This window comes from Carica papaya, chromosome 8 (genome assembly GCF_054855325.1).
Source record: "Carica papaya isolate Zhongbai chromosome 8, ASM5485532v1, whole genome shotgun sequence".
NCBI classification, from domain to species: Eukaryota; Viridiplantae; Streptophyta; class Magnoliopsida; order Brassicales; family Caricaceae; genus Carica; species Carica papaya.
Window position 1 is genome coordinate 21,534,837 of NC_142316.1, and position 25,757 is coordinate 21,560,593.

Consider the following 25,757-nt stretch of genomic DNA (forward strand, 5'->3'; position numbering starts at 1 on the left):
TGAAATTATGAACCGCTTGTTCATTCACAAAGGTGAGTCACGATGCTGGGGCATTTTACTTGATATTAGAACGAGAAGGAGAGATGGAGAGTGCACGCACAAGGAAACAATTGACGGGAGGGGGGATGGAAGGAGAAAGAGTGTATGTATTTGCAGCGCAGAATTAAACATGAGCAATCATACCAGCACTAATGCAACCGATTTTATCAGAACTCCGCAAGTTAAGGGTTCTTGGGCGAGAGTAGTACTAGGATGGGTGAGCTCCTGCGAAGTCCTTATATTTCACCCATTTTCTTGGGAAGTTCTCGTGTTGCCAATTTTGTTTTTCAGATAGGTCGTTCAATGTTACTCGCGACTGAAACTATGGTTCGCTGGTTTATACGCAAATGTGAGTCACGGCGCCGTGGCATTTTACTTGATATTTGAGCGAGAAGGGGAGGTGCAGAGCGCACGCTCAAGGAAGCAAATGACGGGAGATGGAAGAAAGGAAAAGGAGTGTATGTATTTGCAACACAAAATGAAACAGGTGCGATCATACCAGCACTAATGCACCGGATCTGAACTCCGCAGTTAAGTGTGCTTGGACAAAAGTAGTACTCGGATGGGTGACCTCCTGGGAAGTCCTCGTGTTGCACCCATTTTTTTCTGATGGATTGTTCAACGTTACGCGCGAATGGAATTCTGAACCGCTGGTTCATTTCTCAAAGTTGAGTCATAGTGTTGGGGCATTTTACTTGATATTAGAACGAGAAGGAGAGATGCAGAGCGCATGCACAAGGAAACAAATTATGGGAGGGGGGATGGAAGGAGAAAAAGTGTATGTATTTGCAGCGCAGAATGAAACATGAGCGATCATTCCAGCACTAATGCAACGAATTCTATCAGAACTCCGCGGTTAAGGGTGCCTGGGCGAGCGTAGTACTAGGATGGGTGACCTCCTGCGAAGTCCTTATATTTCACCCATTTTATTTGAAAGTCCTCGTGTTGCACCCATTTTTTTGCAGATGATTCTCTCGACGTTACGCGCGACTTGAATTATGGTCCGCAGGTTTATTCGCAAATGTGAGTCACGGCGCAGTGGCATTTTACTTGATATTAGAACGAGAACGGGAGGTGCAGTGCCCACGCACAAGGAAACAAATGACGGGAGGGGAAAGAAAGGCGAAGGAGTGTATGTTTTTTCAGCGCGAAATAAACCGAGTGCGATAATATCAACACTAATGCACCGTATCCCATCAGAACTCTGCAGTTAAGTGTGCTTGCGAGAGTAGTACTCGGATTGGTGACCTCCTGTGAAGTACTCGTGTCGCACAAATTTTTTTTCAGACGGGTCGTTCGATGTTACGCGCGACTGGAACTATGGTCTGCTACTTTATACACAAATGTGAGTCAAGAAGCAGAGGCATTTTAATCGATATTAGAACGAGAAGGAGAGGTGCAGTTTGAACGCACAAGGAAACAAATGATGGGAAGGGGGAGGGAATGAGAAGGAGTGTATGTATTTTCAGCACGAAATGAAACAGGTGCGATCATACCAGCATAAATGCACCGTATCCCATCAGAACTCCGCAGTTAAGTGTGCTTTGCGAAAGTAGTACAAGGATGGGTTACCTCCTGGGAAGTTCTCGTGTTGCACCCATTTTTTTTTTCAGATGGGCCGTTCGACGTTACGCGCGACTGGAACTATGGTCCGCTGGTTTATACGCAAATGTGAGTCAAGAAGCAAGGGCATTTTAATTTATATTAGAACGAAAAGGAGAGGTGAAGTGTGAAAGCAACAGCAAACAAATGATAGGAGGGGGAAGAAAGGAGAAGAAGTGTTTGTATTTGCAGCGCAAAATGAAACAAGTGCAATCATACGAGCACTAATGCACAGGTTCCCATCAGAACTCCGCAGTTAAGTGTGCTTGGGCGAGAGTAGTACTTGGATGGGTGACCACCTGGGAAGTCCTCGTGTTGCACCAATTTTTTTTTCGATGGATTATTCGATGTTACGCGCGAATGGAATAATGAACAGCTGGTTCAATCGCAAAGGTGAGTCACGGTGCCGGGACATTTTACTTGATATTAGAACGAGAATGAGAGATGCAGAGTGCACGCACAAGGAACCAAATGACGGGAGGGGGAACGGAAGGAGAAAGAGTGTATCTATTTGCAGCGCAGAATGAAACATGAGCGATCATACCAGCACTAATGCAACGGATTCTATCAGAACTCCACAGCTGAGGGTGCTTGGGCGAGAGTAGTACTAGGATGGGTGACCTCTTGCGAAGTCCTTATATTTCACCCATTTTCTTGGGAAGTCCTCGTGTTGCACCCATTTTTTTGCAATTGATTCTTTCGACGTTACGCGCGACTTGATATATGGTCTGCAGTGCGCATAGCATTTTACTTGATATTAGAACGAGAACAGGAGGTGCAGTGCGCACGCACAAGGAAACAAATGACGGGATGGGGAAGAATGGAGAAGGAGTGTATGTATTTGCAGCACAAAATTAAACTGGTGCGATCATACCAGCACTAATCCACCGGATCCCATCAGAATTCTGCAGTTAAGTGTGTTTGGGCGAGAGTAGTACTCGAATGGGTGACCTCCTTAGAAGTCCTCGTGTGGCACCTATTTTTTTTCAGACGGGTCGTTCGACATTACACACGACTGGAACTATGGTCTGCTTGTTTATACGCAAATATGTGTCAAGAAGCAGGGGCATTTTAATCGATATTAGAACGAGAATGAGAGGTGCAGTGTGAACGCACAAGGAAACAAATGATGGGAGGGGGGCGGGAAGGAGAAGGAGTGTATGTATTTTCAGCACGAAATGAAACAGGTGCGATCATACCAGCCCAAAGGCACCAGATCCCATCAGAACTCTACAGTTAAGTGTGCTTTGGCGAAAGTAGTACAAGGATGGCTTACCTCCTGGGAAGTTCTCGTGATGCACTTTTTTTTTTTCAGATGGGACGTTTGACGTTATGCGCGACTGGAACTATGGTCCACTGGTTTATACCCAAATGTGAGTCAAGGCGCAGGAGCATTTTAATTGATATTAGAACGAGAAGGAGAGGTGAAGTGTGAACGCACCAGGAAAAAAATGACGAGAGGGCGAAGAAAGGAGAAGAAGTGTTTGTATTTGCAGCGCGAAATGAAACAGGTGCGATCATACGAGCACTAATGCACCGGATCTGAACTCCGCAGTTAAGTGTGCTTGGGTGAGAGTGGTACTCGGATGGGTGACCTCCTGGGAAGTCCTCGTGTTGCACCCATTTTTTTTTCGGATGGGTCGTTCGACGTTATGCGCGAATAGAATTATGAACCGCTGGTTCATTCGCAAAGGTGAGTCACGGTGCCGGGACATTTTACTTAACATTAGAACAGAAGGAGAGGTGCAGAGTGCACGCACAAGGAAACAAATGACGCGAGGGGGGATGGAAGGAGAAAGAGTTTATGTATTTGCAGCGCAGGATGAAACATGAGCGATCATACCTGAACTAATGCAACGGATTCTATCAAAACTCCGCAGGTAAGTGTGCTTGGGCGAGAGTAGTACTAGGATGGGTGACCTCCTGCGAAGTCTTTATATTTCACCCATTATCTTGGGAAGTCCTCGTGTTGCACCCATTTTTTTGCAGATTATTCTTTCGACGTTACCCGCGACTTGAATTATGGTCCGCAGGTTTATTCACAAATGTGAGTCACGGCGCCGTGGCATTTTACTCGATATTAGAACGAGAACGGGAGGTGCAGTGCGCACGAACAAGGAAACAAATGACGGGAGGGGGGAGAAAAGAGAAGGAGTTTATGTATTTGCAGCGATAAAATAAACAGGTGCGATCATAACAGCACTAATGCACTGGATCCCATCAGAACTCCGCAGTTAAGTATGGTTGGGCGAGAGTAGTACTCGGATGGGTGACCTCCTGGGAAGTACTCGTGTCGCACCAATTTTTTTCAGACGGGTCTTTCGACGTTACGCACGACTGGAACTATGGTCCGTTGGTTTATACGCAAATGTGATTCAAGAAGTAGGAGCATTTTAATCGATATTAGAACGAGAAGGAGAGGTGTAGTGTGAACGCACAAGGAAGCAAATTATGGGAGGGGGGAGGAAAGGAGAAGGAGTGTATGTATTTTCAGCACGAAATGAAAGTGGTGCCATCATACCAGCACAAATGCACCGGATCCCATCAGAACTCCTCAGTTAAGTGTGCTTTGGCGAAAGTAGTACAAGGATGGGTTACCTCTTGGGAAGTTCTCGTGTTGCACCTATTTTTTTTTTCAGATGGGTCGTTCGACGTGACGCGCGACTAAAACTATGGTCCGCTGGTTTATACACAAATGTGAGTCAAGACGCAGGGACATTTTAATTGATATTAGAACGAGAAGGAGAGGTGAAGTGTGAACGCACCAGGAAACAAATGACGGGAGGGGGAAGAAAGGAGAAGGAGTGTATGTATTTGCAGTACGAAATGAAACAGGAGCGATCATACCAGTATTAATGCACCGGATCCCATTAGAACTCCGCAGTTAAGTGTGCTTGGACGAGAGTAGTACTAGTATGGGTGACCTCCTGGGAAGTCCTCGTGTTGCACCTATTTTTGTTCGGATGGGTCGTTCGACGTTACGTACAAATGGAATTATGGACTGCTGGTTCATTCGCAAAAGTGGGTCACGATGCTGGGGCATTATACTTGATATTAGAACGAGAATGAGAGATGCAGAATGCACGCACAAGGAAACAAATGAGGGGAGGGGGGATAGAAGGAGAAAGAGTGTATGTATTTATAGCGCAGAATGAAACATGAGTTATCATACAAGCACTAATGCAACAGATTCTATCAGAACTCTGCAAGTTAAGGGTGCTTGGGCGAGAGTAGTACTAGGATGGGTGACCTCCTGCGAAATCCTTATATTTCACCCATTTTCTTGGGAAGTCCTCGTGTTGAACCCATTTTTTTGCAGATGATTCTTTCGACGTTACGCGCGACTTGAATTATGGTCCGCAGGTTTATTCGCAAATGTGAGTCACGGCACCGTGGCATTTTACTTGATATTTGAACGAGAACGGGAGGTGAAGTGCGCACGCACATGGAAACAAATGACGGGAGGGGGAAGAAAGGAGAAGGAGTGTATGTATTTGCAGCGCGAAATTAAACAGGTGAGATCATACCTGCACTAATGCACCAGATCCCATCAGAACTCCGTAGGTAAGTGTGCTTAGGCGAGAGTAATACTCGGATGGGTGACCTCCTAGGAAGTCCTCCTGTCGCACTTATTTTTTTAAGACGGGTAGTTCGACGTTACGCACAAATGGAACTATGGTCCGCTGGTTTATACGCAAATGTGAGTCAAGAAGCAGGGGCATTTCAATAAATATTATAACAAGAAGGAGAGGTGCAGTCTGAACACACCAGGAAACAAATGATGGGAGGGGAGAGGAAAGGAGATGGAGTGTATGTATTTTCAGCACGAAATGAAAAATGTGCGATCATACCAGCACAAATGCACCGAATTCCATCAGAACTCCGCAAGTTAAGGGTGCTTTGGCGAGAGTAGTACTAGGATGGGTGACCTCCTGCGAAGTCCTTATATTTCACCCATTTTCTTGGGAAGTCCTCGTGTTGCACACATTTTTTTGTAGATGATTTTTTTGACGTTACGCGCGAGTTGAATTATGGTTCGTAGGTTTATTCGCAAATGTTAGTCACGGGGCCGTGGCATTTTACTTGGTATTTGAACCAGAACGGGAGGTGCAATGCGCACGCACAAGGAAACAAATGACGGGAGGGGAAGAAAGGAGAAGGAGTGTATGTATTTGCAGCGTGAAATTAAACAGTTGCGATCATACCAGCACTAATGCACCGGATCCCATCAGAACTCTGCAGTTAAGTGTGCTTGGGCGAGAGTAGTACTCGGATGGGTGACCTCCTAGGAAGTTCTCGTGTCGCACTAATTTTTTTTCAGACGGGTCGTTCGACGTTATGCGCGACTGGAACTATGGTCCGTTGGTTTATACGCAAATGTGAGTCAAGAAGCAGGGGCATTTTAATCGATATTAGAACGAGAAGGAGTGGTGCAGTGTGAACGCACAAGGAAAAAAATGATGGGAGGGAAGAGGGAAGGAGAAGTAGTTTATGTATTTTCAACACGAAATGAAATAGGTGCGATCATACCAGCACAAATGCACCGGATCCCATCAGAACTCCGCAGTTAATTGTGCTTTGGCAAAAGTAGTACAAGGATGGGTTACCTCCTAGGAAGTTCTCGTGTTGCACCCATTTGTTTTTCAGATAGGTCGTTCGACGTTACGTGCAACTGGAACTATGGTCCACTGGTTTATATGCAAATGTGAGTCAAGACGCATGGGCATTTTAATTGATATTAGAACGAGAAGGAGAGGTGAAGTGTGAACGCACCATGAAACAAATGACGGGAGGGGGAAGAAAGGAGAAGGAGTGTTTGTATTTGCAGCGCGAAATGAAATAGGTGCGATCATACCAGCACTAATGTACCGGATCCCATCAGAACTCCGCAGTCAAGTGTCCTTGGGCGAGAGTAGTTCTTTGATGGGTGACCTCCTAGGAAGTCCTCGTGTTGCACTCATTTTTTTTTCGGATGGGTCGTTTGACGTTAAACGCGAATGGAATTATGAACCACTGGTTCATTTGCAAAGGTGAGTCAATGTGCCGGGGCATTTTACTTAATATTAGAACGAGAATAAGAGATGCAGAGTGCACGCACATGGAAACAAATGACGGGAGGGGGGATGGAAGGAGAAAGAGTGTATGTATTTGCAGCGCAGAATGAAACATGAGCGATCATACCAGCACTAATGCAACGGATTCTATCAAAACTCCGCAGTTAAGGATGCTTGGGTGAGAGTAGTACTAGGATGGGTGACCTCCTACGAAGTCCTTATATTTCACCCATTTTCTTGCGAAGTCCTCGTGTTGCACCCATTTTTTTGCAGATGATTCTTTCGACGTTACGTGCGACTTGAATTATGTTCCGCAGGTTTATTTGCAAATGTTTGTCACGGTGCCGTGGCATTTTACTTGATATTTGAACGAGAACGAGAGGTGCAGTGCGCACGCACAAGGAAACAAATGACAAGAGGGGAAGAAAAGAGGAGTGTATGTATTTGCAGTGCGAAATTAAACAGGTGCGATCATACCAGAACTAATGCACCGGATCCCATCAGAACGATGCCGTTAAGAGTGCTTGGGCGAGAGTAGTACTCAAATGGGTGACCTCCTGGGAAGTTCTCGTGTCGCACCAATTTTTTTTTAGACGGGTCGTTCGATGTTACGCGCGACTGGAACTATGGTCTGCTGTTTTATACGCAAATTTGAGTCAAGAACTAGGGTCATTTTAATCGATATTAGAACGACAAGGAGAGAAGCAGTGTGAATGCACAAGGAAACAAATGATGGGAGGTGGGAGGGAATGAGAAGGATTGTATGTATTTTCAGCACGAAATGAAACAGGTGCGATCATACCAGCATAAATGCACCGGATCCCATCAGAACTCCGCAGTTAAGTGTGCTTTCGCGAAAGTAGTACAAGGATGGGTTACCTCCTGGGAAGTTCTTATGTTGTACCTATTTTTTTTTCAGATGGGTCGTTCGACGTTACGCGCGACTGGAACTATGGTCCGCTGGTTTATACGCAAATGCGAGTAAAGTCGCAGGGGCATTTTAAATGATATTAGAACGAGAAGGAGAGGTGAAGTGTGAACGCACCAGGAAACAAATGACGGGAGGGGGAAGAAAAGAGAATGAGTGTATGTATTTAGAGCGCGAAATGAAACAGGTGCGATCATACCAGCACTAATGTACTGGATCCAATCAGAACTCCGTAGTTAAATGTGCTTGGGCGAGAGTAGAACTCGGATGGGTGACCTCCTAGGAAGTCTTTGTGTCGCACAAATTTTTTTCCAAATGGGTCGTTCGACGTTACGCGCGACTGGAACTATGGTCCGCTGGTTTATACGCAAATGTGAGTCAAGAAGCAGGGGCATTTTAATCATTATTAGAACGAGATGGAGAGGTGCAATGTGAACGCACAAGGAAACAAATGATGGGATGGGGGAGGGAAGGAGAAGGAGTGTAAGTATTTTCAGCACGAAATGAAACAGGTGCGTTCATATCAGCACAAATGCAGCGGATCCCATCAAAACTGCGCATTTAAATGTGCTTTGGCGAAAGTAGTACAAGGATGGGTTACCTCTTGGGAAATTCTCGTGTTGCACCCATTTTTTTTCGGATGGGTCATTCGACGTTACGCACGAATGGAATTATGAACCGCTGGTTCATTCGCAAAGGTAAGTCATGGTGCCGGGGCATTTTACTTGATATTAGAATGAGAAGGAGAGATGCAGAGTGCACGCACAAGGAAACAAATGACGGGATGGGGGATGGAAGGAGAAAAAGTGTATGTATTTGCAGCGCATAATGAAACATGAGCGATCATACCAGCACTAATGCAACGGATTCTATCAGAACTCCGAAAGTTAAGGGTGCTTGGGCGAGAGTAGTACTAAGATGGGTGACCTCTTGCGAAAGAAAGGAGAAGGAGTGTATCTATTTGCAGCGCGAAATTAAACAGGTACGTTCATACTAACACTAATGCAATGGATCCCATCAGAACTCTGCAGTTAAGTGTGCTTGGGCGAGAGTAGTACTCAGATGGGCGACCTCCTAGGAATTCCTCGTGTCGCACCAATTTTTTTTCAGACGGGTTGTTCGACGTTACGCGCGACTGGATTTATGGTCTGCTGGTATACGCAAATGTGAGTCAAGAGGCAGGGGAATTTTAATCGATATTAGAACGAGATGGAGAGGTGCAGTGTGAATGCACAAGGAAACAAATGATGGGAGGGGGAGGGAAGGAGAAGAATTGTATGTATTTTCAGCTCGAAATGAAACAGGTGCGATCATACCAGCACAAATGCACCGGATCCAATCAGAACTCCGCAATTAAGTGTCCTTGGGCGAGAGTAGTACTAGGATGGGTGACCTCTTGCGAAGTTCTTATATTTCACCCATATTCTTGGGAAGTCCTCGTGTTGTACCCATTTTTTTGAAAATGATTCTTTCGACGTTACGCGCGACTTGAATTATGGTCCGCAAGTTTATTCGCAAATGTGAGTCACGGCGCTGTAGCATTTTACTTGATATTTGAACGAAAACGGTATGTACAGTGCGCACGCACAAGGAAATAACTGACGGGAGGGGGAAGACAGGAGAAGGAATGTATGTATTTGCTTCGCGAAAATAAAGAGATGCGATCATACCAGCACTAATGCACCGGATCCCATCAGAACACCACAGTTAAGTGTGCTTGGACGAGACTAGTACTCGGATGGGTGACCTCTTGGGAAGTTCTCGTGTCGCACCAATTTTTTTTCAGACGGGTCGTTCGACATTACGCGCAACAGGAACTATGGTCCGCTGGTTTTTACGCAAATGTTAGTCAAGAAGCAGGAGCATTTTAATCGATATTAGAACGAGAAGGAGAGGTGCAGTGTGAACGCACAAGGAAACAAATTATGGGAGGGGGAAGGGAAGGAGAAGGAGTGTATGTATTATCAGGACGAAGTGAAACAGGTGCGATCATACCAGCACAAATGCAACGGATCCCATCAGAACTCCGCAATTAAGTGTGCTTTGGCGAAAGTAGTACAAGGATGGGTTACCTCCTGGGAAGTTCTCGTGTTGCACAAATTTTTTTTTTTAAATGGGTCGTTCGACGTTACACACGACTGGAACTATGGTTTGCAGGTTTATACGCAAATGTGAGTCAAGACGCAGGGGCATTTTAATTGATATTAGAACAAGAAGGAGAGGTAAAGTGTGAACGCACCAGGAAATAAATGACGGGAGGGGGAAGAAAGGAGGAGTATATGTATTTGCAGCGCGAAATGACACTGGTGCGATCAAACCAGCACTAATGCACCGGATCCCATCAGAACTCCGTAGTTAAGTGTGCTTGGGCGAGAGTAGGCTCGGATTGGTGACCTCCTGGGAAGTCCTCGTGTTGCACCCATTTTTTTTTGGATGGGTCGTTCGACGTTACGCACGAATGGAATTATGAACTGCTGGTTCATTCGCTAAGGTGAGTCACGGTGCCGGGGAATTTTACTTGATATTATAACAAGAAGGAGAGATGCAGAGTGCACGTACAAGGAAACAAATGACGGGAGGGGGGATGGAAGGAGAAAGAGTGTTTGTATTTGCAGCGCAGAATAAAACATGAGCGATCATAGCAGAACTAACGCAACGGATTCTATCATAACTCCACAAGTTAAGGGTGTTTGGGTGAGAGTAGTACTAGGATGGGTGACGTGCTGCGAAGTCCTTATATTTCATCCATTTTCTTGAGAAGTCCTCGTGTTGCACCTATTTTTTTGTAGATGGTTCTTTCGACGTTACGCGCGACTTGAATTATCGTCCGCAGGTTTTTTTGCAAACGTGAGTCACGGCGCCGTGGCATTTTACTTGATATTTGAATAAGAACGGGAGGTGCAGTGCGCACGCACAAGGAAACAAATGACGGAGGGGGAAGAAAGGAGAAGGAGTGAATGTATTTGCACAGCGAAATTAATCAGGTGCGATCATACCAGTACTAATGCACCGGATCCCATCAGAACTCCGCAGTTAAGTGTGTTTGGTCGAGAGTAGTACTCGGATTGGTGACCTCTTGGGAAGTCCTCGTGTCGCACAAATTTTTTTTCAGACGGGTCGTTCGACGTTACGCGTGACTGGAACTATGGTCCGCTGGTTTATTCGCAAAGGTGAGTCACGGTGCCCGGGTATTTTACTTGATATTAGAACGAGAAGGAGAGATGCACAGTGCACGCACAAGGAAACAAATGACGGGAGGGGGGATGGAAGGAGAAAGAGTGTATGTATTTGCAGCGCAGAATGAAACATGAGCGATCATACCACTACAAATGCAACGGATTCTATCAGAACTCCGTAAGTTAAGGGTGCTTGGGCGAGAGTAGTACTAGGATGGGTGACCTCCTGCGAAGTCCTTATATTTCACCTATTTTCTTGGGAAGTCCTCGAGTTGCACCCATTTTTTTGCAGATGATTCTTTCGACGTTACGCGCGACATGAATTATGGTCCGCAGGTTTATTCGCAAATTTGAGTCACGACACCGTGGCATTTTACTTGATATTTGAACGAGAACGGGAGGTGCAGTGCGCACGCACAAGGAAAGAAATTACGGGAGGGGGAAGAAAGGAGAAGGAGCGTATGTATTTGCAGCGCAAAATTAAATAGGTGCGGTCATACCAGCGCTAATGCACAGGATACATCAGAACTCCGCAGTTAAGTGTGAGTTAAGAAACATGGGCATTTTAATCGATATTAGAACGAGAATGAGAGCTGCAGTGTGAACGCACAAGGAAACAAATGATGGGAGGGGGGAGGGAAGGAGAAGGAGTGTATGTATTTTCACCACGAAATGAAACAGGTGCGTTCATACTAGCACAAATGCATCGGATCCCATCAGTTCTCTGCAGTTAAGTGTTATTTGGCGAAAGTTGTACAACGATGGGTTACCTCCAGGGAAGTTCTCGTGTTGCACCGATTTTTTTTTTCAGATTGGTCGTTCGATGTTACGCGCGACTGGAACTATGGTCCGCTGGTTTATACGCAAATGTGAGTCAAGACGCAGGGGCATTTTAATTGATATTAGAACGAGAAGGAGAGGTGAAGTGTGAACGCACCAGGAAACAAATCACGGGAGGGGGAAGAAATGAGAAAGAGTGTATGTATTTGCAGCGAGAAATGAAATAGGTGCGATCATACCAGCACTATTGCACCAGATCTCATCAGAACTCCGCAGTTAAGTGTGTTTGGTGGAGAGTAGCACTTAGATGAGTGACCTCCTGGGAACTCCTCTTGTCGCACTAATTTTTTTTCAAACGGGTCGTTCGACGTTACGCGCGACTAGAGCTATGGTCCGCTGGTTTATATGCAAATGTGAGTAAAGAAACAGGGGCATTTTAATCGATATTAGAACGAAAAGGAGAGGTGCAGTGTGAACGCACAAGGAAACAAATGACGGGAGGGGGAAGAAAGGAGGAGTGTATGTATTTGCATCGCAAAATTAAACAGATGCGATCATACCAGCACTAATGCACCGGATCCCATCAGAACACCACAGTTAAGTGTGCTTGGACGAGACTAGTACTCGGATGGGTGACCTCTTGGGAAGTCCTCGTGTCGCACCAATTTTTTTTCAGACGGGTCGTTCGACATTACGCACAACAGGAACTATGGTCCGCTGGTTTTTACGCAAATGTTAGTCAAGAAGCAGGAGCATTTTAATCGATATTAGAACGAGAATGAGAGGTGCAGTGTGAACGCACAAGGAAACAAATTATGGGAGGGAGGAGGGAAGGAGAAGGAGTGTATGTATTGTCAACACGTAATGAAACAGGTGCGTTCATACTAGCACAAATGCACCGAATCCCATCAGAACTCCACAGCTAAGTGTGCTTTGGCGAATGTAGTACAATGATGGGTTACCTCCTGGGAAGTTCTCGTGTTGCACCCATTTTTTTGTTCAGATGGGTCGTTTGACGTTACGCATGACTGGAACTACAGTCCGGTTGTTTATATGCAAATGTGATCAAGACGCAGGAGCATTTTAATTGATATTAGAACGAGAAGGAGAGGTGAAGTGTGAACGCACCAGGAAATAATGACGGGAGGGGGAAGAAAGGAGAAAGAATGTATGTATTTGCAGCGAGAAATGAAACAGGTGCGATCATACCAGCACTAATGCACCGGATCCCATCACAACTTCGCAGTTAAGTGTGTTTGGGCGAGAGTAGTACTCGGATGGGTGACCTCTTGGGAAGTCCTCGTGCTGCATCTATTTTTTTTCGGATGGGTTGTTCGACGTTACCCGCGAATGGAATTATGAACCACTGGTTCATTCGCAAAAGTGAGTGACGGTGCCGGGGCATTTTACTTGATATTAGAACGAGAAGCAGAGATGCAGAGTGCACGCACAAGGAAATAAATGACGGGAGGGGGGATGGGAGGAGAAAGAGTGTATGTATTTACAGCGCAGAGTGAAACATTAGCGATCATACCAGAACTAATGCAACGGATTCTATAAGAACTCCTCGGTTAAGGGTGCTTGGGCGAGAGTAGTACTAGGATGGGTGACCTCCTACGAAGTCCTTATATTTCACCCATTTTCTTCAGAAGTCCTCGTTTTGCACCCATTTTTTTGCAGATGATTCTTTCGATGTTACGCGGGATTTGAATTATGGTCCGCAGGTTTATTCGCAAATGTGAGTCACGACGCCGTGGCATTTTACTTGATATTTGAACGAGAACGGGAGGTGCAGTGCGCATGCACAAGAAAACAAATGATGGGAGGGGGAAGAAAGGAGAAAGAGTGTACGTATTTGCAGCGTGAAATTAAACAGGTGCGATCATACCAGCACTAATGCACCGGATTCCCTCAGAACTCCGCAGTTAAGGGTGCTTGGGCGAGACTAGTACTAGGATTGGTGACCTCCTGCGAAGTCCTTATATTTCGCCCATTTTCTTGGGAAGTCCTCCTGTTGCACCCATTTTTTTGCAGATGATTCTTTCGATGTTATGCGCGACTTGAATTATGGGCCGCATGTTTATTCGCAAATGTGAGTAATGGCGCCATGATATTTTACTTGATATTTGAACGAGAACAGGAGGTGTAGTGCGCACGCACAAAGAAACAAATGACGGGAGGGGGAAGAAAGGAGAACGATTTTATGTATTTTCCACGAGAAATTAAATAAGTGCGATCATACCAGCACTAATGCACCATATCCCATCAGAACTCCGTAGTTAACTGTGCTTGGGCGAGAGTAGTACTCGGATGGGTGACCTCCTGGGAAGTCCTCGTGTTGCACCAATTTTTTTTCAGACAGGTCGTTCGACGTTACGCGCAACTGGAGCTATGGTCCGCTGGTTTATACGCAAATGTGAGTTAAGAAGCAGGGGCATTTTAATCGATATTAGAACGAGAAGGAGAGGTGCAGTGTGAACGCACAAGGAAACAAATGATGGGAGGGGGATGGAAGGAGAAGAAGTGTATGTATTTTCAGCACGAAATAAAACAGGTGCGATCATACAAGAACTAATGCAACGGATTCTATCAGAAATCCGCAGGTAAGGGTGTTTGGGCGAGAGTAGTACTAGGATGGGTTACCTCCTGCAAAGTCCTTATATTTCACCCATTTTCTTGGGAATTCCTCGTGTTGCACTCATTTTTTTGCAGATGATTCTTTCGATGTTACGCGCGACTTGAATTGTGGTCCGCAGGTTTATTCGCAAATGCGAGTCACGGCGCCGTGACATTTTACTTGATATTTGAACCAGAAAGGGAGGTGCAGTGCGCACGCACAAGGAAACAAATGACGGGAGGGGGAAGAAAGGAGAAGGAGTGTATATATTTGCAGCACGAAATGAAACAGGTTATATCATACCAGCACTAATGCACCGGATCCCATTAGAACTCCGTAGTTAAGTGTCCTTGGGCTAGAGTAGTACTCAGATGGGTGACCTCCTGGGAAGTCCTCGTGTCGCAACAATTTCTTTTCAGATGGGTCGTTCGATGTTACGCGCGACTGGAGCTATGGTCCGCTGGTTTATACGCAAATGTGAGTCAGGAAGTTGGAGCATTTTAATCGATATTAGAACGAGAAGGAGAGGTGCAGTGTGAACGTACAAGAAAAAAAATTATGGGACGGGGAGGGAAGGAGAAGGAGTGTATGTATTTTCAGCACGAAATGAAACTGGTGCGATCATACCAGCATAAATGCACCGGATCCCTTTAGAACTCCGCAGTTAAGTGTGCTTTGGCGAAAGTAGTACAAGGATGGATTACCTCCAGGGAAGTTCTCGTGTTGCACCCACTTTTTTTTTAGATGGGTCATTCGACGTTATGCGCGACTGGAACTATAGTCCGCTGGTTTATACGCAAATATGCGTCAAGACGCAGGGACATTTTAATTGATATTAGAACGAGAAGGAGAGGTGAAGTGTGAACGCACCAGGAAACAAATGACGGGAGGGGGAAGAAAGGAGAAGGAGTGTATGTATTTGAAGCGCGAAATGACACAGGTGCGATCATACCAGCACTCATGCACCGGATCCCATCAGAACTCCGCAGTGAAGTGTGCTTGGGCGAGAGTAGCACTCGGATGGGTGACCTCCTGGGAAGTCCTCGTGTTGCACCCATTTTTTTTCGGATGGGACGTTCGACATTACGCGTGAATGAAATTATGAACCGCTGGTTCATTCGCAAAGGTGAGTCACGGTGCCGGGGCATTTTACTTTATATTAGAACGAGAAGGAGAGATGCAGAGTGTACGCGCAAGGAAACAAATGACGGGAGGGGGGATGGAAGGAGAAAGAGTGTATGTATTTGCAGCGCAGAATGAAACATGAGCGATCATACCAGCACTAATGCAACAGATTCTATCAGAACTCCGCAGTTAAGGGTGCTTGGGCGAGAGTAGTAATAGGATGGGTGACCTCCTGCGAAGTCCTTATATTTCACCCATTTTCTTGGGATGTCCTCGTGTTGCACCCATTTTTTTGGAGATGATTCTTTCGACGTTACGCACGACTTGAATTATGGTCCACAGGTTTATTCGCAAATGTGAGTCACGGCGCCGTGGTATTTTACTTGATATTTGAATGAGAACGGGAGGTGCAGTGCACACGCACAAGGAAAAAAATGACGGGAAGGAAAGAAATGAGGAGTGTATGTATTTGCAACGCGAAATTAAACAGGTGCGATCATACCAGCACTAATGCACCGGATCCCATCAGAACTATGCAGTTAAGTGTGCTTGGGCGAGAGTAGTACTCGGATGGGTGACTTCTTAGGAAGTTCTCGTGTCGCACCAATTTTTTTTTAGACGAGTCGTTCGACGTTACGCGCGACTGGAACTATGGTCCGCTGGTTTATACGCAAATTTGAGTCAAGAAGCAGGGGCATTTTAATCGATATTAGAACGACAAGGAGAGATGCAGTGTGAATGCACAAGGAAACAAATGATGGGAGGGGGGAGGGAAGGAGAAGAAGTGCATGTATTTTCAGCATGAAATGAAACAGGTGCGATCATACCAGCACAAATGCACCAGATCCCATCAGAACTCCGCAATTAAGTTTGCTTTGGCGAAAGTAGTACATGGATGGGTTACTTCCTGGGAAGTTCTCGTGTTGTACCCTTCTTTTTTTAGATGGGTCATTCGACGTTACGCGCGACTGGAACTATGGTCTGCTGGTTTATACGCAAATGTGAGTCAAGATGTATGGGCATTTGAATTGATAATAGAACGAGAAGGAGAGGTGAAGTGTGAACGAACCAGGAAATAAATGACGGGAGGGGGAAGAAATGAGAAGGAGTGTATGTATTTAGAGCGCGAAATGAAACAGGTGCGATCATACCAGCACTAATGCACAGGATCCTATCAGAACTCCGCTGTTAAGTTTGCTTGGGCTCGAGTAGTACTCGGATGGGTGACCTCCTGGGAAGTCCTCGTGTTGCACCCATTTTTTTTCGGATGGGTCATTCAACGTTACGCGCGAATGGAATTATGAACCGCTGCTTCATTTGCAAAGGTGAGTTACGGTGCTGGTGCATTTTACTTGATATTAGAACGAGAAGGAAAGATGCACAGTGGACGCACAAGGAAACAAATGACGGGAGGGGGGATGGAAGGGGAAAATTTGTACGTATCTGCAGCGCAAAATGAAACATGAGCGATCATACCAGCACTAATTCAACGGATTCTATCAGAACTCCGCGATTAAGGGTTTTTGGGCCATAGTAGTACTAGGATGGGTGACCTCCTGCGAAGTCCTTATATTACACCAATTTTCTTAGGAAGTCCTCGTGTTGCACCCATTTTTTTGCTGATGATTCTTTCGACGTTACGCGCGAGTTGAATTATGGTCCGCAGTTTATTCGCAAATGTGAGTCACGGCGCCGTGGCATTTTACTTGATATTTGAACGAGAACGGGAGGTGCAGTGCGCATGCACAATGAGACAAATGACGGGAAGGGGAAGAAAGGAGGAGTGTATGTATTTGCAGCGCAAAATTAAATAGGTGTTATCTTACCAGCACTAATGCACCAGATTCCATTAGAACTACGGAGTTAAGTGTGCCTGGGTGAGAGTAGTACTCAGATGGGTGACCTCCTGGGAAGTTCTCGTGTCACACTAATTTTTTTTCAGACAGGTCGTTCGACGTTACACGCGACTGGAACTATAGTCCGCTGGTTTATACGCAAATGTTAATCAAGAAGCAGGCACTGAACGCACAAGGAAACAAATGATGGGAGGGGAGAGGAAAGGAGAAGGAGGGTATGTATTTTCAGCACGAAATGAAACAGTTGCGATCATACCAGCACAATTGCACCAGATCCCATCAGAACTCCGTAGTTAAGTGTGCTTTGGCAAAAGTAGTACAAGGATGGGTTACCTCCTGGGAAGTTCTCGTGTTGCACATATTTTTTTTTTCAGATGGGTCGTTCGACGTTACGCGCGACTAGAACTATGGTCCACTGGTTTATACGTAAATGTGAGTCAAGACTCTGGGGTATTTTAATTGATATTAGGACGAGAAGGAGAGGTGAAGTGTGAACGCACCAGGAAACAAATGACGGGAGGGGGAAGAAAGGAGAAGGAGTGTATGTATTTGCAGCGCGAAATGACACAGGTGCAATCATACCAGCACTAATGCACCGGATCCCATCAGAACTCCGTAGTTAAGTTTGCTTGGGCGAGAGTAGTACTCGGATTGGTGACCTCTTGGGAAGTCCTCGTGTTACACCCATTTTTTTTCGGATGGGTCGTTCGACGTTACGCATGAATGGAATTATGAACTGCTGGTTCATTCGCAATGGTGAGTCACGGTGCCGGGGCATTTTACTTGATAATAGAATAAGAATGAGAGATGCAGTGTGGACGCACACAAGGAAACAAATGACGGGAGGAGGGATGGAAGGAGATAGAGTGTATGTATTTGTAGCGCAGAATGAAACATGAGCGATCATACCAGCACTAATGCAACGGATTCTATAAGAACTCCGCAACTTAAGGGTTCTTGGGCGAGAGTAGTACTAGGATGGGTGACCTCCTGGGAAGTCTTTATATTTAAACCATTTTCTTTGAAAGTCCTCGTGTTGCACCAATTTTTTTGCAGATGATTCTTTCGACGTTACGCGCGACTTGAATTATGGTCTGCAAGTTTATTCGCAAATGTGAGTCACGGCGCCGTGGCATTTTACTTGATATTTGAACATGAAAGGGAGGTGCAGTGCGCATGCACAAGGAAACAAATGACGGGAGGGGGAAGAAAGGAGAAGGAGTGTATGTATTTGCAGCACGAAATTAAACAGGTGCGATCATACCAGCGCTAAAACACTGGATAACATCAGAACTCCGCAATTAAGTGTGCTTTGGCGAGAGTAGTACAAGGATGTGTTACCTCCTGGGAATTTCTCGTGTTGCACCCATTTTTTTTTAAGATGGGTCGTTCGACGTTACGCTCGACTGGAACTATGGTCCGCAGGTTTACACGCAAATGTGAGTCAAGACGCATGGGCATTTTAATTGATATTAGAATGAGAAGGAGAGGTAAAGTGTGAACGCACAAGGAAATAAATGACGGGAGGGCGAAGAAAGGAGAAGGAGTGTATGTATTTGCAGCGCGAAATGATACAGGTGCGATCATACCAGCACTAATGCACCGGATCCCATCAGAACTCCGTAGTTAAGTTTGCTTGGGCGAGAGTCGTACTCGGATTGGTGACCTCCTGGGAAGTCCTTGTGTTACACCCATTTTTTTTCGGATGGGTCGTTCGAGGTTATGCACGAATGGAATTATGAACTGCTGGTTCATTCGCAAAGGTGAGTCACGGTGGTGGGGAATTTTACTTGATATTAGAATGAGAAGGAGAGATGCAGAGTGCACGCACAAGGAAACAAACGACGGGAGGGGGGATGGAAGGAGAAAGAGTATTTGTATTTACAGCGCAGAATGAAACATGAGTGATCATTCTAGCACTAATGCAATGGATTCTATCAGAACACCGCAAGTTAAGGGTGCTTGGGCGAGAGTAGTACTAGGATTGGTGACCTTCTGCAAAGTCCTTATATTTCACTTATTTTCTTGGGAAGTCTTCGTGTTGCACCCATTTTTTTGTAGATGATTCTTTCGACATTACGTGCGACTTGAATTATAGTCCGCAGGTTTATTCGCAAAAGTGAGTCACGACGCCGTGGTATTTTCTTGATACTAGAACGAGAACGGGAGGTGTAGTGCGCAGGCACATGGAAACAAATGACAGGATGGGGAAGAAAGGAGAAGGAGTGTATATATTTGCAGCGCGAAATGAAACAGGTGCGATCATACCAGCACTAATGCACTGGATCCCTTCAGAACTCCGCAATTAAGTGTGCTTGGGGGAGAGTAGTACTCGGATGGGTGACCTCCTGCGAAGTCCTCGTGTTACAGCCATTTTTTTTTGGATGGGTCGTTCGACGTTACGCGCGAATGGAATTATGAACTGCTGGTTCATTCGCAAATGTGAGTCACGGTGCCGGGGCATTTTATATTATATTAGAATAAGAAGGAGTCATGCAGAGTGCACGAACAAGGAAACAAATGACGGGAGGGGGGATGGAAGGAGAAAGAGTGTATGCATTTGCAGCACAGAATGAAACATGAGCGATCATACCAGCACTAATGCAACGGATTCTTTAAGAACTCCGCAAGTTAAGGGTGCTTGGGCGAGAGTAGTACTAGGATGGGTGACCTCTTGCGAAGTCCTTATATTTCACCCATTTTCTTGGGAAGTCCTCGTGTTGCACCCATTTTTTTGAAGATGATTCGTTCGACGTTATGCGCGACTGGAACTATGGTCCGCTGGTTTATACGCAAATGTGAGTCAAGACGCAGGGGCATTTTAATTGACATTAGAACGAGAAGGAGAGGTGAAGTATGAACGCACCAGGAAACAAATGACGGGAGGGGGAAGAAAGGAGAAAGAGTGTATGTATTTGCAGCGCGAAATGAAACAGGTGCGATCATACTAGCACTAACGCACCGGATCCCATCAGAACTCCGCAGTCAAGTGTGCTTGGGCGAGAGTAGTATTCGGATGGGTGACCTCCTGGCAATTCATCGTGTTGCACCCATTTTTTTTCGGATGGGACGTTCGACGTTATGCGCGAATTGAATTATGAACCGCTGGTTCATTCGCAAAGGTGAGTCACGGTGCCGGGGCATTTTAGTTGATATTAGAACAAAAAAGAGAGATGGAGAGTGCACGAACATGGAAACAAATGATCAGAGGGGGGATGGAATGAGAAAGAGTGTATGTATTTGCAGCGCAGAATGAAACATGAGCGATCATACCAGCACCAATGCAACGGATTCTATCAGAACTTCGCAAGTTTGGGTGCTTGGGCGAGAGGAGTACTAGGATGGGTCACCTCCATCGAAGTCTTTATATTTCACCCATTTTCTTGGGAAGTTCTCGTATTGCACTCATTTTTTTGCAGAAGATTCTTTCGACGTTACGCGCGGGTTGAATTATGGTCCGCAGGTTTATTCGCAAATGTGAGTCACGGCGCCGTAGCATTTTACTTGATATTTGAACGAGAACGGGAGGTGCAGTGCGCACACACAAGGAAACAAATGACGGGAGGGGGAAGATAGGAGAAGGAGTGTATTGCAGCGCAAAATTAAACAGGTGCGATAATACCAGCACTAATGCACCGGATCCCATGAGAACTCCGCAGTTAAGTGTGCTTGGGCGAGACTAGAACTCGGATGGGTGACCTTTTTAGAAGTCCTCGTGTCACACAGATTTTTTTTCAAACGGGTCGCTCGACGTTACGCACGACTGGAACTATGGTCCGCTGGTTTATACGCAAATTTGAGTCAAGAAGCAAGGGCATTTTAATCGATATTAGAACGAGAAGAAGAGGTGCAGTGTGAACGCACAAGGAAACAAATGATGGGAGGGGGGAGGGAAGGAGAAGGAATGTATGTATTATCAGCAGGAAATGAAATAGGTCCGATCACACCAACACAAATGCACCGGATCCCATCAGAACTCCGCAGTTAATTGTGCTTTGGCGAGAGTAGTACAAGGATGGGTTACCTCCTGGGAAGTTCTCGTGTTGCACCCATTTTTTTTTCAGATGGGTCGTTCGACGTTACGCGCGACTGGAATTATGGTTTGCTGGTTTATACGCAAATGTGAGTCAAGATGCAGGGGCATTTTAATTGATGTTAGAACGAGAAGGAGAGGTGAAGTGTGATCGCAGCAGGAAACAAATCACGGGAGGAGGAAGAAAAAAGGAGTGTTCGTATTTGCAGCGCGAAATAAAACAGGTGCGATCATACCAGCACTAATGCACCGGATCCCATCAGAACTCCGCAGTTTAGTGTGCTTGGGCGAGAGTACTACTCGGATGGGTGACCTCCTGGGAAGTCCTCTTGTCGCACCCATTTTTTTCGGATGGGTCGTTCGACATTACGCTCGAATGGAATTATGAACCGCTGGTTCATTCGCAATGTTGAGTCATGGTGCCGGGGAATTTTACTTGATATTAGAACGAGAAGGAGAGGTGCAGTTCGCATGCACAAGGAAATAAATGACGGGAGGGGGAAGAAAGGAGGAGTGTATGTATTTGTAGTGCAAAATTTAACAGGTACGATCTTATCAGCACTAACGCACCGGATCGCATCAGAACTCCGCAGTTAAGTGTGCTTTGGCGACAGTAGTACTCGGATGGGTGACCTCCTGGGAAGTCCTCGTGTCACACCAATTTTTTTTCAGACAGGTCGTTCGACATTATGCGCGACTGGAACTATTGTCGCTGGTTTATATGCAAATGTGAGTCAAGAAGCAAGAGCATCTTAATCGATATTAGAACGAGAAGGAGAATGAGTGTATGTATTTTTAGCACGAAATGAAACAGGTGCGATCAAACCAGCACAAATGCACCGGATCCCATCAGAACTCCGCAGTTAAGTGTGCTTTGGCAAAAGTAGTACAAGGATGGGTTACCTCATGGGAAGTTCTCGTGTTGCACCCATTTTTTTTTTCAGATGGGCCGTTCGACGTTACACGCGACTGGAACTATGGTTCGCTGGTTTATACGCATATGTGAGTCAAGACGCAGGGGCATTTTAATTGATATTAGAACGAGAATGAGAGGTGAAGTGTGAACGCACCTGGAAACAAATGAAGGGAGGGGGAAGAAATGAGAAGGAGTGTATGTATTTGCAGTGCAGAATGAAGCATGAGCGATCATACCAGCACTAATGCAACAAATTCTATCAGAACTTCGCAAGTTAAGGGTGCTTGAGCGAGAGTAGTACTAGGATGGATGACCTCCTGCGAAGTCCTTATATTTCACCCATTTTCTTGGGAAGTCCTCGTGTTGCACCCATTTTTTTGCAGATGATTCTTTCGACGTTATGCACGACTTGAATTATCGTCCGCAAGTTTATTCGCAAATGTGAGTCACGGCACCGTGGCATTTTACTTGATATTGTAACGAGAACGGGAGGTGCAGTGTGCACGAACAAGGAAACAAATGACGGGAGGGGGAAGAAAGGAGAAGGAGTGTATATATTTGCTGCACGAAATTAAACAGGTGCGATCATACTAGCCCTAATGCACCGGATCCCATAAGAAACTCCGCAGTAAAGTGTGCTTGGGCGAGAGTAGTACTCGGATAGGTGACCTTCTGGAAAGTCCTCGTGTCGCACCAATTTTTTTCAGACGGGTCGTTCGACGTTACGTGCGACTGGAGCTATGGTCCATTGGTTTATACGCAAATGTAAGTCAAGAAGGAGGGGCATTTTAACCGATATTAGAACGAGAAGAAGAGGTGCAGCGTGAACGCACAAGGAAACAAATAATGGGAGGGGGGAGGGAAGGAGAAGGAGTGTATGTATTTTCAGCGCGAAATGAAACATGTGCGATCATACCAGCACAAATGCACTGGATCCCATCAGTACTCCGCAGTTAAATGTGCTTTGGCGAAAGTAGTACAAGGATGGGTTACCTCCTGGGAATTTCTCCTGTTGCACCCTTTTTTTTTTCAGATGGGCCGTTCGACATTACGCGCGACTGTAACTATGGTGCACTGGTTTATACGCAAATGTGAGTCAAGACGCAGGGGCATTTTAATTGATATTAGAATGAGAAGAAGAGGTGAAGTGTGAACGCACCAGGAAACAAATGATGGGAGAGGGAAGAAAGGAGAAGGAGTGTATGTATTTGCGGCGCAAAATTAAACAGGTGCCATCATACCATCACTAATGCACCGGATCCCATCAGAACTCCGCACTTAAGTGTGCTTTGGCGAGAGTAGAACTCGGATGGGTGACCTCCTAGGAAGTCCTCGTGTTGCACCTATTTTTTTTCGGATGGGTCGTTCGCCGTTACGCGCGAATAGAATTATGAACCGTTGGTTCATTCGCAAAGGTGAGTCACGGTGCCGTGGCATTTTACTTGATATTAGAACGAGAAGGAGAGATGTAGAGTGCACGCGCAAGGAAACAAATGACGGGAGGGGGGATGGGAGAAAGATTATATGTATTTGCAGCGTAGAATGAAACATGAGCGATCATACCAGCACTAATGCAACGGATTTTATAAGAACTCCGTAGTTAAGGGTGCTTGGGCGAGAGTAGTAATAGGATGGGTGACCTCCTGTGAAATTCTTATATTTCACCCATTTTCTTGAGAAGTCCTCGTGTTGCACCCATTTTTTTGCTGAAGATTCTTTTGACGTTACGCGCGACTTGAATTATGGTCCGCAGGTTATATTCGTAAATGTGAGTCACAGCACCGTTGCATTTTACTTGATATTAGAACGAGAACGGGAGGTGCAGTGCGCACGCACAAGGAAACAAATGACGGGAGGGGGAAGAAAGGAGAAGGAGTGTATGTATTTGCAGCGCAAAAGTAAATCTGTGCGATCATACCTGCACTAATGCACCAGATCCCATCAGAACTCCGCAGTTAAGTGTGCTTGGGCGAGAGTAGTACTCGGATGGGTGATGTCCTGGGAAGTCCTCGTGTTGCACCCATATTTTTTCGAATTGGTCGTTCGACGTTACACGCGAATGAAATTATGAACTGCTGATTCATTCGCAAAGGTGAGTCACGGTGCATGAGCATTTTACTTGATATTAGAACGAGAAAGAGAGATGTAGAGTCCACGCACAAGGAAAAAAATGACGGGAGGGGGAAGAAAGGAGAAGGAGTGTATGTATTTGCAGCGCGAAATTAAACTGGTGCGATCATACCAGCACTAATGCACCGGATCCCATTAGAACTCTGCAGTTAAGTGTGCTTGGGCGAAAGTAGTACTCGGATGGGTGACCTCCTGAGAAGTCCTCGTGTTGCACCAATTTTTTTACAGATGATTCTTTCGACAATACGTGCGACTTGAATTATGGTCCGCAGGTTTATTATCAAATTTTAGTCACGGCACCGTGGCATTTTACTTTATATTTAAACGAGAATGGGAGTTGCAATGCGCACGCACAAGGAAACAAATGACGGGAGGGGGAAGAAAGGAGGAGGAGAGTATGTATTTGTAGAGCGAAATTAAGCAGGTGTGATCATACCAGCACTAATGCACCGGATCCCGTCAGAACTCTGCAGTTAAGTGTGCTTGGGCGAGACTAGTACTCGGATGGGTAACCTCCTGGGAAGTCATCATGTCCCACCAATTTTTTTTAGAACGGGTCGTTCGACGTAACGCGCGACTGAAACTATGGCCCGTTGGTTTATACGCAAATGTGAATCAAGAAGCAGGGGCATTTTAATCGATATTAGAACGAGAAGGAGAGGTGCAGTGTGAACGCATAAGGAAACAAATGATGGGAGGGGGGTGGGAAGGAGAAGGAGTGTGTCTATTTTCAGCACGAAATGAAACAGGTGCGATCAAACCAGCACAAATGCACTGGATCCCATCAGAACTCCGCAATTAAGTGTGCTTTGGCTAAAGTAGTACAAGGATGGGTTTCCACCTGGGAAGTTCTCGTGTTGCACCCATTTTTTTTTTCAGATGGGTCGATCGACGTTACGCGCGACTGGAACTATGGTCCGCTGGTTTATACGAAAATGTGAGTCAAGACGTAAGGGCATTTTAATTGATATTAGAATGAGAAGGAGAGGTGAAGTGTGAACGCACTAGGAAACTACTGACAGGACGGAGAAGAAAGGAGAAGGAGTGTATGTATTTGCAGTACGAAATGAAACAGGTGCGATCATACCAGCACTAATGCACCGGATCCCATCAGGACTCCGCAGTTAAGTGTGTTTGGGCGAGAGTAGTACTCGGATGGGTGGACTCCTGGGAAGTCCTCGTGTTGTACCAATTTTTGTTCGGATGGGTCGTTCGACGTTACGCGCGAATGAAATTATGAACCGCTGGTTCATTCGCAAAGGTGAGTGACGGTGCCGGGACATTTTACTTGATATTAGAACGAGATGGAGAAATGCAGAGTGCACGCACAAGGAAACAAATTACGGGAGGGGGGATGGAAGGAGAATGAGTGTATGCATTTGCAGCGCAGAATGAAACATGAGCGATCATACCAGCACTAATGCAACGGATTCTTTCATAACTCCGTAAGTTAAGGGTGCTTGGGTGAGAGTAGTACTAGGATGGGTGAGTTCCTGCGAAG

At 45.8% G+C, this 25,757-nt stretch overlaps 1 non-coding gene and 51 pseudogenes across 1 annotated transcript; all 52 read left to right on the plus strand.

The window, feature by feature from the left end:
* The first annotated feature begins 524 nt into the window (after positions 1 to 524).
* LOC148252045 (5S ribosomal RNA) lies at positions 525 to 638 on the plus strand (annotated as a pseudogene).
* Positions 639 to 1,521: 883 nt separating this feature from the next.
* On the plus strand, positions 1,522 to 1,639 carry LOC148252046 (5S ribosomal RNA; annotated as a pseudogene).
* A 207-nt stretch (positions 1,640 to 1,846) lies between these two features.
* Positions 1,847 to 1,965, plus strand: LOC148252047 (5S ribosomal RNA; annotated as a pseudogene).
* Positions 1,966 to 2,501: 536 nt separating this feature from the next.
* LOC148252048 (5S ribosomal RNA) lies at positions 2,502 to 2,620 on the plus strand (annotated as a pseudogene).
* A 206-nt stretch (positions 2,621 to 2,826) lies between these two features.
* LOC148252049 (5S ribosomal RNA) lies at positions 2,827 to 2,945 on the plus strand (annotated as a pseudogene).
* Positions 2,946 to 3,150: 205 nt separating this feature from the next.
* LOC148252050 (5S ribosomal RNA) lies at positions 3,151 to 3,264 on the plus strand (annotated as a pseudogene).
* A 560-nt stretch (positions 3,265 to 3,824) lies between these two features.
* On the plus strand, positions 3,825 to 3,943 carry LOC148252051 (5S ribosomal RNA; annotated as a pseudogene).
* Positions 3,944 to 4,148: 205 nt separating this feature from the next.
* On the plus strand, positions 4,149 to 4,267 carry LOC148252052 (5S ribosomal RNA; annotated as a pseudogene).
* Positions 4,268 to 4,474: 207 nt separating this feature from the next.
* Positions 4,475 to 4,593, plus strand: LOC148252053 (5S ribosomal RNA; annotated as a pseudogene).
* Positions 4,594 to 5,154: 561 nt separating this feature from the next.
* LOC148252054 (5S ribosomal RNA) lies at positions 5,155 to 5,273 on the plus strand (annotated as a pseudogene).
* A 559-nt stretch (positions 5,274 to 5,832) lies between these two features.
* Positions 5,833 to 5,951, plus strand: LOC148252055 (5S ribosomal RNA; annotated as a pseudogene).
* Positions 5,952 to 6,157: 206 nt separating this feature from the next.
* On the plus strand, positions 6,158 to 6,276 carry LOC148252056 (5S ribosomal RNA; annotated as a pseudogene).
* Positions 6,277 to 6,482: 206 nt separating this feature from the next.
* On the plus strand, positions 6,483 to 6,601 carry LOC148252057 (5S ribosomal RNA; annotated as a pseudogene).
* Positions 6,602 to 7,158: 557 nt separating this feature from the next.
* On the plus strand, positions 7,159 to 7,277 carry LOC148252058 (5S ribosomal RNA; annotated as a pseudogene).
* Positions 7,278 to 7,483: 206 nt separating this feature from the next.
* LOC148252059 (5S ribosomal RNA) lies at positions 7,484 to 7,602 on the plus strand (annotated as a pseudogene).
* A 206-nt stretch (positions 7,603 to 7,808) lies between these two features.
* On the plus strand, positions 7,809 to 7,927 carry LOC148252060 (5S ribosomal RNA; annotated as a pseudogene).
* A 676-nt stretch (positions 7,928 to 8,603) lies between these two features.
* LOC148252061 (5S ribosomal RNA) lies at positions 8,604 to 8,722 on the plus strand (annotated as a pseudogene).
* Positions 8,723 to 8,925: 203 nt separating this feature from the next.
* On the plus strand, positions 8,926 to 9,044 carry LOC148252062 (5S ribosomal RNA; annotated as a pseudogene).
* A 235-nt stretch (positions 9,045 to 9,279) lies between these two features.
* LOC148252063 (5S ribosomal RNA) lies at positions 9,280 to 9,398 on the plus strand (annotated as a pseudogene).
* A 206-nt stretch (positions 9,399 to 9,604) lies between these two features.
* LOC148252064 (5S ribosomal RNA) lies at positions 9,605 to 9,723 on the plus strand (annotated as a pseudogene).
* Positions 9,724 to 9,927: 204 nt separating this feature from the next.
* LOC148252065 (5S ribosomal RNA) lies at positions 9,928 to 10,045 on the plus strand (annotated as a pseudogene).
* A 560-nt stretch (positions 10,046 to 10,605) lies between these two features.
* Positions 10,606 to 10,724, plus strand: LOC148252066 (5S ribosomal RNA; annotated as a pseudogene).
* Positions 10,725 to 11,804: 1,080 nt separating this feature from the next.
* On the plus strand, positions 11,805 to 11,923 carry LOC148252067 (5S ribosomal RNA; annotated as a pseudogene).
* A 202-nt stretch (positions 11,924 to 12,125) lies between these two features.
* On the plus strand, positions 12,126 to 12,244 carry LOC148252068 (5S ribosomal RNA; annotated as a pseudogene).
* Positions 12,245 to 12,450: 206 nt separating this feature from the next.
* Positions 12,451 to 12,569, plus strand: LOC148252069 (5S ribosomal RNA; annotated as a pseudogene).
* Positions 12,570 to 12,774: 205 nt separating this feature from the next.
* On the plus strand, positions 12,775 to 12,893 carry LOC148252070 (5S ribosomal RNA; annotated as a pseudogene).
* Positions 12,894 to 13,453: 560 nt separating this feature from the next.
* On the plus strand, positions 13,454 to 13,572 carry LOC148252071 (5S ribosomal RNA; annotated as a pseudogene).
* Positions 13,573 to 13,807: 235 nt separating this feature from the next.
* LOC148252072 (5S ribosomal RNA) lies at positions 13,808 to 13,926 on the plus strand (annotated as a pseudogene).
* Positions 13,927 to 14,486: 560 nt separating this feature from the next.
* LOC148252073 (5S ribosomal RNA) lies at positions 14,487 to 14,604 on the plus strand (annotated as a pseudogene).
* Positions 14,605 to 14,809: 205 nt separating this feature from the next.
* On the plus strand, positions 14,810 to 14,928 carry LOC148252074 (5S ribosomal RNA; annotated as a pseudogene).
* A 206-nt stretch (positions 14,929 to 15,134) lies between these two features.
* Positions 15,135 to 15,253, plus strand: LOC148252075 (5S ribosomal RNA; annotated as a pseudogene).
* A 556-nt stretch (positions 15,254 to 15,809) lies between these two features.
* Positions 15,810 to 15,928, plus strand: LOC148252076 (5S ribosomal RNA; annotated as a pseudogene).
* A 206-nt stretch (positions 15,929 to 16,134) lies between these two features.
* Positions 16,135 to 16,253, plus strand: LOC148252077 (5S ribosomal RNA; annotated as a pseudogene).
* A 205-nt stretch (positions 16,254 to 16,458) lies between these two features.
* On the plus strand, positions 16,459 to 16,577 carry LOC148252078 (5S ribosomal RNA; annotated as a pseudogene).
* Positions 16,578 to 17,133: 556 nt separating this feature from the next.
* LOC148252079 (5S ribosomal RNA) lies at positions 17,134 to 17,252 on the plus strand (annotated as a pseudogene).
* Positions 17,253 to 17,419: 167 nt separating this feature from the next.
* Positions 17,420 to 17,538, plus strand: LOC148252080 (5S ribosomal RNA; annotated as a pseudogene).
* A 207-nt stretch (positions 17,539 to 17,745) lies between these two features.
* Positions 17,746 to 17,864, plus strand: LOC148252081 (5S ribosomal RNA; annotated as a pseudogene).
* Positions 17,865 to 18,752: 888 nt separating this feature from the next.
* Positions 18,753 to 18,871, plus strand: LOC148252082 (5S ribosomal RNA; annotated as a pseudogene).
* Positions 18,872 to 19,431: 560 nt separating this feature from the next.
* Positions 19,432 to 19,550, plus strand: LOC148252083 (5S ribosomal RNA; annotated as a pseudogene).
* Positions 19,551 to 20,111: 561 nt separating this feature from the next.
* LOC148252084 (5S ribosomal RNA) lies at positions 20,112 to 20,230 on the plus strand (annotated as a pseudogene).
* A 555-nt stretch (positions 20,231 to 20,785) lies between these two features.
* On the plus strand, positions 20,786 to 20,904 carry LOC148252085 (5S ribosomal RNA; annotated as a pseudogene).
* A 206-nt stretch (positions 20,905 to 21,110) lies between these two features.
* Positions 21,111 to 21,229, plus strand: LOC148252086 (5S ribosomal RNA; annotated as a pseudogene).
* A 203-nt stretch (positions 21,230 to 21,432) lies between these two features.
* On the plus strand, positions 21,433 to 21,551 carry LOC148252087 (5S ribosomal RNA; annotated as a pseudogene).
* Positions 21,552 to 22,022: 471 nt separating this feature from the next.
* Positions 22,023 to 22,141, plus strand: LOC148252088 (5S ribosomal RNA; annotated as a pseudogene).
* Positions 22,142 to 22,703: 562 nt separating this feature from the next.
* Positions 22,704 to 22,823, plus strand: LOC148252089 (5S ribosomal RNA; annotated as a pseudogene).
* Positions 22,824 to 23,028: 205 nt separating this feature from the next.
* Positions 23,029 to 23,147, plus strand: LOC148252090 (5S ribosomal RNA; annotated as a pseudogene).
* A 206-nt stretch (positions 23,148 to 23,353) lies between these two features.
* LOC148252091 (5S ribosomal RNA) lies at positions 23,354 to 23,472 on the plus strand (annotated as a pseudogene).
* A 558-nt stretch (positions 23,473 to 24,030) lies between these two features.
* LOC148252092 (5S ribosomal RNA) lies at positions 24,031 to 24,149 on the plus strand (annotated as a pseudogene).
* A 205-nt stretch (positions 24,150 to 24,354) lies between these two features.
* On the plus strand, positions 24,355 to 24,473 carry LOC148252093 (5S ribosomal RNA). Its single transcript, XR_015815281.1, has one exon. It is a non-coding gene; the product is annotated as a 5S ribosomal RNA (ribosomal RNA).
* Positions 24,474 to 24,678: 205 nt separating this feature from the next.
* On the plus strand, positions 24,679 to 24,797 carry LOC148252094 (5S ribosomal RNA; annotated as a pseudogene).
* A 206-nt stretch (positions 24,798 to 25,003) lies between these two features.
* On the plus strand, positions 25,004 to 25,122 carry LOC148252095 (5S ribosomal RNA; annotated as a pseudogene).
* Positions 25,123 to 25,329: 207 nt separating this feature from the next.
* On the plus strand, positions 25,330 to 25,448 carry LOC148252096 (5S ribosomal RNA; annotated as a pseudogene).
* The last annotated feature ends 309 nt before the right edge of the window (positions 25,449 to 25,757 follow it).